Here is a 10,377-nt window from a genome sequence, read left to right as displayed (position 1 = left end):
TGTCTGCGTTCTCAGAACGGGCGCTAACACTGTGAATGGGCTTGGTCCTGTTCTTATTTAGGATATTTGCCTGCTGGTTTCGCTGCTGTTTTGGGGTGCATTGCATTCTCGGGCGTAATGTCCTAACTGTCCACAATTGTAGCATTCTTGTGATTTAGGCTGCTGTGGGCTGTTTCTTCCCTTGTTTACCAATGGGGGTTTTTGATGTGTCCTGACTGGACGCATGTTAGCATCTGCCTGCTCTTCATCTGCTTTTCCTTGTTCTGACTTCTCCTGAAGGGACTGTTCCCAAGCTCGGGATAATCTCTTTAAAACCCATTTCTCATTATGTGTATCGTCTGAGGACAACCTCTCTGTCCTGCTTCAGTCGCGTGAGAAACTACGATACAAGTCCATTTGGCCATATTTTCTGGTGTCAAATGGGCGCGGACTAACTCTCCAAATATTGCTATAAATTGGGTCCAAAGGCGTCCAGCAAACGCTGTTGGCTGCTCGGTCTTTTTCGGTCTGCATTTATTGAGTCCTTCTACGGGATCTCCCTTATTGTAGCTGATCGCATCTAGAGTCGCTGCATGCATTTCTTGGAGGGTGCCTCCTCCTACATTTTGTGGGTCGGGAAGGGCTGCCACGACTGAGGGGTCGAGGCTCAAAACTGTGAGCTTCACTTGCTCTTTTTCATCCAGGCCGTACATGGTCGCCTGTTGTTTAACTTTCGCAAAATAATGGTGTGGGTCCGATGTGGGTTGGAACAGTTTGATTTTGTCACATGCATCCCTTAATTGGGTGACGGTTAATGGGGTAGTATACAGAAAATCGGGGTCTCCGATTGTTGTGGCCCTGCACTGTGTGGTGACAGGGTTCATGGGGTTGTGCACAACCTGTGCAATTGGGGGTGGGGGTGCTTTCCTTTTCTGGGTTCACATAGCAGTGGCAGTTTCATTTAGCTCCTGCCAATCGGGGCCATTTTCCTGATCTAGCTGGGGTCCGAATGTAACTTGGAAACCATTTTCTACTGCGAGCAGGGATTGCAGGTCTGCAATTTGCTTTCGGCATTTGACGTGGTCCACCGATCTTTGTCTTTGTTCTGTCGTGGAACTGTGGAGTGCTTGTAGGGCTGCTTTTAAATCCTGACATTGTTTCTTTAATTGCTCGACTTGAAGTTCTGTCTCTTCTCTTACCAACACCACACGTTGCGTGTCTTGGTAGACCTTATTGTACTGGGACTGAAAGCTGTTTAGGTGAGCGAGACAAGATTGGTGTGCCCGTTTGACATCCGCCATCTCCTTGTCCTTCGCTGCTAACTGCTCTCTAAGTTGCCTGTTAACTCTCTCACACTCGCTAACGTCTCCCTCACTATTCTTCTCTCTGTCTTGAATCTCTTTGCGGAGCGTCTTCACGACCTCCTCTGTGCCTCGCAATTGTGCCAAGCAGGACACGATTGCCATTGGCTTACAAACTTTTCCTAAGCTTTTCTTATGCATCTCAGTCAGATTATCCCTCCAAGTCTGTCCTATACGTCCGGGACCTGTTTCCTCATTTGTGCAAAATTCGCTCCATCCTTTCCCTTTTAGATACTTCCGAATTTCCTCTTCCCATATGGGACACTGCTCTGCTCTATTGGTCACTGTGACCTCGAATTCCTGAGGGTTCATAAGGCTTTCCATTGCCTTCATTGCCATTTCTACTGTAATCTTTGGGTTTCTACCGTAAATTTGGAACGGGGGGAATAAAGCGGTGATGCAAATAAGGGTACGGCTCAAGCTATTTTCCGGTCTACAAAACTCCCAACAGTTTTACGCAACAAAATCTATCAAGGTCACCTTATATCCCTTGTTAGTACGCATGCAAATTACACACTTCCGAATTTTGGAGGTTTTTACTTTTTCCAATTGGGTTTCTAATTCAAAGTTGGGTTCTCTCGGAGTGACAAAGTCACTTCTAGGTCGAGTCCCGTCAGATGTCGCCAGTAATGTTGCTCTCCTTTGTGGCTCTAAATATGGCGATTAATAAGCTCGCCTTTCTTAATCTTAATTATGAATATGCTTTCAGAGTCGCCAGGTATCTCTCGATACCGCCACAAAGTTCAATCGAATACCGATCAAAGAGACAATACACCAGTTAGTTAGTTCAAAGTCAATACTACTTCATTTACACACAGTATGATTTACTCATGCACAATAACACTACAGGCTAAACTATATCTATCACTAACACCTATACTTAACTTCGGGTGCCCACTTAGGTCAGAGGAACAATGGCCGTTGTTCGGATCTGAGGCTGTTGGGTTCGAAGAGGTAACAAGAGTACAGCTAAGGTCGTCCGTCTGGTAGCGAGCGTTGAACTTGAACTCACTTGCTTCTGGTGGTGCAGGTGGAAGGGTCTCTCTGGTTGAGAGCCAAATCCAAGAGAGGGAACACATGGCGAGGGTTCCTTCTTATACTTGGGGGCTTCGCGCGCTTTTAGGCGGGCCTTAAACTTGGTCCCAATTAATTGGGCAGCTTCTCGATCACTGCCATCAATCTGAGCCAATAAAGGGGTGGGTGCCTTGATGGCTGTGCGTGTCCTAAGTGGCCGTTGGCCTTGCTTTGTTTGTGTCTTCTTGCTGGAGTAGTGGCGCCAGAATATCTGGTACAGTATCGGCTACCTGAGCACTAGTTCTTTGTTTCTCGGAGATGGGCCATCAATGTACAAATTGGCCAAGAGTTTCGGTTCCGTCTGCAGTCTGTCCTCCCAAATACACATTCAGGCTCTGTGCCTGCTTGTTTACTTTGCATTGTCCATTTTCCTTGTATGCTCTGCGAGTTTCCATTTCATATGCTGAAAGTGGCCATCCCAGATGGCTACACTTCTATCCAAGTGAAGGATCTCTGTGTCTATTCGGAACCCTGGATATCCGTTATCCCTTCTCAGTTCCCAAATAACAGAGGTCAAGCCTGTGCTTTTTGGCAAAGTCCACTGGAACTTTATTTGTCAATTGTGCCCACTGGTAACTTTATTTTCGATACAATATTTCGGAAGTTCCGACTAGCCCTTTAGCAAGATAGTCAGATTGGTTGTCTTGAGCGAATACAGTAGTTGAGTTTTAAAATACAGATCATGGTAATTCTTCAAATCATAATATACAGAATAACATAACTAAGTGATTTAAACAAAAGAAAGATGGCAATTAGCAAAAGCAAGCAGCAAAGACATAGGTTTCAGAAAAATAGTGTGATTCCGGAATGAATTTTTCTATCCGGTAAGTGATTCTTAAGGAGATTATTATCTTAAGGTCTGGCCTTCTTTTTACTTCTGATTGGCTTTAACTAATTTATAATTCACTCAATTCGGCCAAACTGTCTGTTTATCAATTTTAAGAGATATATGTATTTAAATATCTTGGTGCGACTTTCCCAAACACCTGCATCTATCATTAATTAGAAAAACACAGTTTTTGCTGAGAAATTATACCTCTAGACTGACTAACACTGAAAAAGTGTTACCTGGATTAACCCTTAGTGGGTTCCCAGCTATTTGTTGTACTGAAGTAATGCCTAATATGATTATAGTTAATTATTCTTAATGAGTTCTCAATTAAACCCCTATCATCTCCCCTTACTCTCATGGTTATAGCTGATTAGAAAAATCAATTTCTATCACCAAGCTAATATATTATCCCCAACCCTGTGGAATCTTACCTTGTATATTAACCGTTTGGGCGGCACCTTATCAAATGCCTTCTTGAAGTCCAGATACACAGGACCCCATTATCCACTTGACAACAGCCTCCTCTGCATTACCTGTTACTATTAGGATGGTTTTGGTGCCGTCCACCATGAAAACCGAGGCAAAATATTGATTTAGTGCTTCTGCCGTTTCTGTGTTCCCCATTATTAACTCCCCAGTCTCATCCTCTAAGGGACCAATATTGACTTTAGCTACCCTCTTCCTTTTTATATGCTCATAGAATTTTTTCCTTTTCATTTCTACAATTTGCACTAGGTTTCTTTCAGAATTTACTTTTGCTCTTTTTATTAGTTTTTTCGTCATCCTTTTTTGGTCTTTAAATGTTTTCCATTCCTCCAGCCTGCCACTTCACTTTGCAATGTGGTATGCCTTAGTTTTTGCCTTTATGTTATCTTTAACCTTCTTACTTAACCCGCAGATGCATTTCCCCCACTTATAATCTTTCTTCGACTCTGTAATATATTTTAGTTGGAAGGAATAGAAGATCTCCTTAAATGTCTGCCACTGTTCATCAACTGTCCTGCCTTTTAGTCTTCCTGACCAGTCTATAGGGCTAAAACTGTCCTCACGCCCGTATAATTACCTTGGTATACTAGAACACTAGTGTGGGACTCAAGTTTAGCCCTCAAACTGAATTTGAAATTCAAGCATGCAATGATCAATCTTCCCTAGAGGATGCTTTGCTACAAGATTATGAATTAATCCCATTTCATAACACAATATTAAATCCAAAATAGCCTGCTCCCTGGTTGGTTCAACAACATATTGTTCCAAGAAAGAATTTCTAATACATTCTATGAACTCTCCTTCGAGGCTCCCTTGCCAATTTGATTAATCCAGTCTATCTGCACATTAAAATCACCCATGATTATGGCTGTTCCTTTCTTACACCCCGCAGTATTTTCTGGTCGACACTGTGTCCTACTCTGGAACTACTATTACGGGGACCTATAGATTATTCCCACCAGGGACATCTTTCCCTTGCTATTTCTTATTTCTACCCAGACTGATTCTACGTCTTGATCTCTAGTGCTAATATAATTTCTTACTGCAGTACTGATCCCTTCCTTTACTATCAGAGTTACACCGCTTCTTTTTGCTTTCTGTTTATCCAAAACACTTTCTGTTTATCCAAAACACTGAGTACCCTTGGATATTCAACTCCCAGACCTGGTCTCCTTGTAACCATGCCTCAGTGAGTGTCACCAAATTATACCCCTTTGTCTCTATTTACACTGTTAACTGATTAATTTGTATTTCTGTAGAAGGGACTTTAGTTGGTGGATTAGCTGCCTTAATACGCTGTATTCATTTTAACCAGTTGCTTGACTATATTTCATGGAAATAGGCACTTGGCAAAGCATGAAGGATATTTAGCCTTATTTCAGTCAAGAAGTTCTGCGTGAAACAGTCAGAAGTCATACAATGTAAACAAGCATACAGCTGCACATTGTTTTGCTGACAGCATACAATTATTGTTTTTCTTAGGCAAGGAACCCAAGGCCTGTTATTAAAGTCTAACTCCGGCCTGCTCGGTTTTCTGTCTTTTTGCTAATCTAAAGAATGCCTTCTGTCCTAGATATTGCTTACTGTATCATATAAATAGCCTGCCTTTACTCTGTAAAGCGGGAGCATTTGGAATGACTGTGGTCTCTCTAATCCCCCATGAACTTTGTGTTTAATTAAAGGAACTTTGGCGAAAACTTGAAGTGCTGACATATAATTTCTTCAACAATTTCAACTGCAACATGTATTAATTGATTGAAATAGGTATTTTCAATGTACAAGCCTAGACACCCTAAAAATTGCCTTATATATTATCTTGAATTATTGTTTAGATAAATTCTGATTAAATGTAGTTGAGTTCTGTCACATTAGTTCCACCCCATAGCTACTGGAGGTAGAAGGAATATGAGAAAGAAATAAGAAGGCGGAATGAAGAGCTTATTTTTCATGACCTGGACCAAAAACATTTTTTGCAGGAGCGACAAGGGCAATTTTATTTTACCTTTAATATTTGCAGTTATCCCTCTGCACCAATTCAAGAAAGCAGCTCACCACCCCCTTCTCAAGGGTAATTTGCGATGTGCAATAAATGTTGGCCTAGCAAGTGATGCCCACATCCTATGCATGGACTTTAAAAAAAAGCCATATCTATGCCATGAAATTATCTATTTACACTGCTTTTGCAGGCTAGTGATTTGGTTTCCATTTTGAATAGTATTTGGTTCTCTCTTTTGGTAACGTGTGACCAGGATTGGGAGGTTTTCCCATTGTGGCAGCACAGTGGTATGGCTGCCTCACAGTGCCAGGGACCCGGGTTCAATTCCCACTTGGGTCATTGTCTGTGTGGAGTTTGTATGTTCTACCCGTTTCTGTGTGGATTTCCTCCGGGTGCTCCGGTTTCCTCCCACAGTCCAAAGATGTACGGTTAGGTAGATTGGCCATGCTAAATTTCCCCTGTGCAGGTTAGGCAATGGGATTACGGAGAGAGGGTGGCATGGCAGGCGGAGTATAAATGGGTAGTTCATTCAAAAGGATCGGTGCAGACTCGATGGGTTGAATGGCCTCCCTCTGAACTGTTGGGATTTTATTCTATGATTTTAAATGACTCAAGTGAAACTCCAGTAGGTTTGTTAAAGAAACAAGAACAATCTCAACTTTTTAAATAACAATCTTAAAATTATTTCCTTAAGCTATTCACATTTCATTTTTGAACTTCTGTAACTCTCCTGAATAGTTACAGATTTGCGCCAACCTCTACCCACCCATCCTAACCTCAAGTCACTAACATAAAGGTTTCAATCTCCCACAGTGTTCTCTGCTCTCTGGGAGGATATTGCAGACATATGCGGTCGCCCATCTTTTCCCAAGAAGCCAAACACATCAGCGGAGTCGGGTAGCAACTTTACATGACAGCTGGTGATTGGCTGTGATATGTATCATAGAGTTCCTACGGTGCAGAAGGAGACCAATCGGCCCATCGAGTTTGCACCGACCCTCCAAAAGAGAACCTACCTAGGCCATCTGCCCAGCCCTATCTCCGTAACCTCACCTAACCTTTGAACACTAAAGGACAATTTAGCATGGCCAAACCACCTAACCTACACATCTTTGAACTGTGGGAGGAAACCGGAGCACCCACGCAGACATGGGGAGAACATGCAAACTCCACACAGTCACCCAAGGTCAGAATCAAACCCAGGTCCCTGACGCTGTGAGGCAGCAGTGTTAAACTCTGTGCCACCATAGCAACTAAACTGTAACAGCCGTGAAACATTTTCAATGAAAGACCGATTCAAGAGAGGGAAGACATTGTCAATTGCATTCTCTTGAACAAGAAGAGAAAAACTAACATTCTCTCTAGACACATGACAACCCTCTCAGCATGCCAGAGAAAGGCCCAAGCAGGTGAAATATTTTCCAGTTGGATGAAGAACTGTACAGCTATATCATTCTCATTGCTTGAGGACAAAAAGATATTTAATCGGAGATTTAAATTACTCTGGAAGAGGACAAGAATAACAAAGAAAACCTTGTGGACGTTATGTGACATGGAAAATATGCAGCTTCCCCACGATACGTAGGGAATGACTTTCACTTTCTGTAGATAGTGGTAACATTGCCACACTTGCTTCAGCATGAGGCTGCTCCTTGTAGACAATGGGGTGATGGTGTCAGCATAAGAAGGCAAAACTATAACATCGTCAACAATGGAATTAATCTCCAGGACCGAAAATCCCTTTCTGGGACTCACCAGATGTAGAAGCTCTGTAGTTTTGGCCTCTGCTTCTGCAATGAAAGACAACTTTAGTGGAAGAATAATTTGCTGATAATAATATTTATTAGTGTCACAAGTAGGTTTACATTAACAGTGCAATGAAGTTACTGTGAAAATCCCCTAGTCGCCACACTCCGGCGCCTATTCGGGTACACCGAGGGAGAATTCAGAATGTCCAAGTCACCTAACAATGATGAGAGTAAGTGTGGGCATCAGCTCACTTTCACACAGACTAACTATGTATCAAGTTTGAACTCAGTTTTAAAACCTTCAACTTCTAAATCAACTGACACAAATGTTTATTATTGATCCTTTACTTTTCTGAAGAAATCTATATTCTCATTCTTACTCCCAATTTCATAGAAACATAGAGACATAGAAATTAGGAACAGGAGCATGCCATTCGGCCCATTGGGCCTGCTCTGTCATTCAATGTGATCATCAATCTCAATGTGATACTTCCTTTCCCTCCCCATACCTCTTGACGCTTTTACGGGTCTAGAAATCGAAATAATAATAATACAGCCATATATGGTATAGGATTTCACAGGTCCATCGCCCTCCGAGTAAAGAAACTTCTCCTCATCTCAGTCCTGAATGGTCTACCCTGTGTCAGGAGACCCTGACCTTTTGTTCTAAACACACAACCCCTCACCCTCGCCAGGAGGGATCATCCCTGCACCCAGTCTATCTAGCCCTATCAGAATTTCATATATTTCAATGAGATCCTCTCTCATCCATCTAAACTTCAGTGGATACAAGCCTCGTTGACCCTATATGTCCTCATGCAGCAATCTTGTCATCCCAGGAATCAGTCTGGTGAACCTTTGTTGCACTCCCTCTAAGGCAAGTCTCTGTTTTACTGGGTAAGGGGACCAAAACTGCACACACTGTTCCAGGTGTGGTCTCACCAAGGGCCTATACAGCTTCAGTAAGACATATTTCTCCTGTACGCAAGTCCTCTTGCAATGATGGCCAATATACCATTTGCCTTCCTAAATGTTTACTGCACCTGCATGCTTGCTTTCAGTGATTGCTATGCAAGGATACCCAGGTCCCTTTGTCCATCACCATTTCCCAATCTAGCACTATTTAAACATCAACTTCATTTTGTTTCTCCTACCGAAATGGATAAATTCAGACTTATCCACATTATACTGCATCTGCCATGTATTTTTCTATTCACTCAACTTGTCAAAATCACCACAAAGCCTCTTTATTTACTCCTGGCCATACACAATTCCACTTGGTTTTGTGTCATCGGCAAATTTGGAAATATTACATTTGATTGCCTCACCCAAATCATTAATATAGAATGTGAATAGCTGGGGCACCATATTCCACTAGTCACTGCCTTTCATTCCAAAAAAGACCCACTTATTCCTTCTCTCTGTTTCCTATTTGGTAACCAATTCTCAATCCATACGACATTAAGAAATAAGAACAGGTGGGGAACTCCTCACTAAATTAAGGGTCTAGATAGGGAATGGGTTTCTCATCCTGTGATCAGATAGAATCATGGCAGGAGACCACTCAATCCATTTTTGTCTGTGCCAGCTCTTTCAAAGAGCAATCCAATTAGTCCCACTCCCCTGCTCTTTGCTGTATCCTGGCAGTTCCTTCTCATTCAAAGATTTATTTACGATAATTACTTTTGAAGGTCACTGTTGGATCTGCATCCACCACCCCATCTGGTGTGCATTTTAGAGAGACCCATGTTTATTGCTAGTCTAGTGATGGGAATATTATGGCAATAGAAAAGCATGCGTATTGAGTCATTTTGCTACTCTGAAAATGCATTGTTCTTTTTTCAGTTTTTTGCATGGACATCTGGGGCGAATTTCTCCCGAAACGGCGCGATGTCCGCCGACTGGTGCCCAAAACGGCGCCAATCAGACGGGCATCGCGCCGCCCCAAAGGTGCGGGATGCTCCGCATCTTTGGGGGCCTAGCCCCAACATTGAGGGGCTAGGCCGACGCCGGAGGAATTTCCGCCCCGCCAGCTGGCGGAAACGGCCTTTGTTGCCCCGCCAGCTGGCGCGGAAATGACATCCCCGGGCGGCGCATGCGCGGGAGCGTCAGCGGCGGCTCACAGTTTCCCACGCATGCACAGTGGAGGGAGTCTCTTCCGCCTCCGCCATGGTGGAGACCGTGGCGGAGGCGGAAGGGAAAGAGTGCCCCCGCGGCACAGGCCCGCCCGTGGATTGGTGGGCCCCGATCGCGGGCCAGGCCACCGTGGGGGCACCCCCCGGGGCCAGATCGCCCCGCGCCCCCCCCAGGACTCCGGAGCCCACCCACGCCGCCTTGTCCCGCCGTTCAAAAGGTGGTTTAATCCACGCCGGCGGGACAGGCAATTTATCGGTGGGACTTCGGCCCATCCGGGCCGGAGAATCGAGCGGGGGGGCCTGCCAACCGGCGCGGCGCGATTCCCGCCCCCGCCGAATATCCAGTGCCGGAGACTTCGGCAACCAGTGGGGACGGGATTCACGCCAGCCCCCGGCGATTCTCCAACCCGGCGGGGGGTCGGAGAATGATGCCCCTGATGTGCATATGGGGCAAATTCAAGTGTTGAACATAAAATACCAAATGTTCATTTTGGATCATTTGTGGTTCCAATTAATTTGTGCACAGCTGCTTGATATCTCAATCATCTCAAAATGAAAAAGTATTGTTATTGTAACTTCTGCCATTGATTCTATTCCATTAAATTGCAGCTTGGCATATGGGAATATATGAAAAGTAAGCATGGGATTTAAGGACAGGAGTAGGCCATTTAGCTTTTTAAGCATGTTATTCATTGAGATCATGGCTAATCTATGATCTATCTCTGTGTACAAGGATTTGCTCCATATTCCTTAAAAGGTTTGGCTC

At 43.8% G+C, this 10,377-nt stretch overlaps 1 long non-coding RNA gene across 2 annotated transcripts in view; it reads right to left on the bottom strand.

Moving 5' to 3' along the window:
• Positions 1-2,959: 2,959 nt before the first annotated feature.
• The window catches only part of LOC140393114 (uncharacterized), a 64,538-nt gene continuing 57,120 nt past the window's right edge, over positions 2,960-10,377 (bottom strand). For both annotated transcript variants that reach the window (XR_011935496.1, XR_011935495.1), the window contains one exon: positions 2,960-7,518. This is a non-coding gene — a long non-coding RNA (uncharacterized lncRNA). The remainder of the gene's footprint in view (positions 7,519-10,377) is intronic.

The sequence above is a fragment of the Scyliorhinus torazame genome, chromosome 16 (genome assembly GCF_047496885.1).
Source record: "Scyliorhinus torazame isolate Kashiwa2021f chromosome 16, sScyTor2.1, whole genome shotgun sequence".
Classification (NCBI taxonomy): domain Eukaryota; kingdom Metazoa; phylum Chordata; class Chondrichthyes; order Carcharhiniformes; family Scyliorhinidae; genus Scyliorhinus; species Scyliorhinus torazame.
The sequence above is the reverse complement of the archived record's forward strand: the minus strand, read 5'-3'. Positions and strand labels throughout refer to the sequence as shown.